Source organism: Wasmannia auropunctata, unplaced genomic scaffold (assembly GCF_000956235.1).
Source record: "Wasmannia auropunctata unplaced genomic scaffold, wasmannia.A_1.0 LD336103.1, whole genome shotgun sequence".
Classification (NCBI taxonomy): domain Eukaryota; kingdom Metazoa; phylum Arthropoda; class Insecta; order Hymenoptera; family Formicidae; genus Wasmannia; species Wasmannia auropunctata.
Genome location: NW_012026787.1, coordinates 380,076 through 381,352, shown reverse-complemented (window position 1 = coordinate 381,352; position 1,277 = coordinate 380,076). Strand labels below are relative to the sequence as shown.

The window sequence follows — 1,277 nt, the reverse complement described above, 5'->3', positions numbered from 1 at the left end:
TATTTCCGAAAGTTCTCAGAGTTTCCACGCAAAGATCTTCCCTCAAGGGTTTTTAAGGTCGCTGATTACGAATCCGAGGCCAGATTTCTAAAATTCAAAATGGCGGATTCAATATGGCGGACCCGAATTCGAAAAAACAATGCAAATTTCATGAAAATGTACATCTGGAGGATTTTCGGAGTCGCTGATTACGAATCCGTGGCCAGATTTCTAAAATCCAAGATGGCGAATCCAATATGGCAGACCCGAATTCGAAAAATGATGCAAATTTTATGAAAACGTATATCTGAGGGTTCAGCGATTTTACACTCAATCAGCACTGTTTTTCGGATTATAATCGCCATATTGAATCTGCCATCTTAAATTTCGGGAATTTGATTACGGATTCGTAATCAGCGACCCCGAGAGCCCCCAGATATACATTTTCAAAAATTTGCATTGTTTTTCAAATTCGGGTCCGCCATCTTGAATTTCGGGAATCTGATTGCGGATTCGTAATCAGCGACCCCGAGAACCCCTAGATATACATTTTCATAAACTTTGCATCGTTTTTTAAATTCGGGTCCGCCATATTAGATCTGCCATGTTGAATTTCGGGAATCTGATTACGGATTCGTAATCAGCAACTCCGAAAACCCCCAGATATACATTTTCATAAAAAATTTGCATCATTTTTTTAATTCAGGTTTTTTAATTCAAAAAGGGAATTTCTAAATTTTGACCTGTGATTCGTAATCAGCAACCTCGAAAACTCCAGAGTACCAATTTTTAAGTCAATCGTAGGTAAGGAAAAATGTATGCTTGAAAGGGTTAAAGACGTCTTTTAGTCTTTAAGACGTCTTATTGTTCACTGGGTATCTTTGCCTTGCAAACTGGTCGAAAGAACGCTATGTCTAAAGATGCTTCTTTATTCGATGAATGTAAATTAACCAATGTGAAACTTTATTTAAACTCGAAGTTTTATCCGTACGGCGATTTAAATCTAGACTTTGGTAAAAACAGATCCTGTTTGATATGTATGCTCGTTTTCGTAAAACTTATTACGGATGCACAAATGACGAAATGCTATTAACGCCGTAGGCTCATTTTTGGAGAATGGACCTTTCCCATACAGCACAGAAGTTTGTAGCAATATTGCATCAAAGTTGCAATATTGCATTTGCAATGCAATGCTTCAGAAACATTGTTAAAATATAAATTTGCAACATCATTTTAACAATGTTGCAGCAATATTTAAAAGAAATATGAAAAGAATCTACGTCGAACTACTTTTGTGT

At 36.5% G+C, this 1,277-nt stretch overlaps 1 protein-coding gene across 1 annotated transcript in view; it reads left to right on the top strand.

Annotated features, from left to right (window-relative positions):
• Positions 1–1,277, top strand: part of LOC105457789 — a 30,982-nt gene that overhangs the window by 15,833 nt on the left and 13,872 nt on the right. The gene's annotated exons all lie outside the window — the stretch shown is intronic.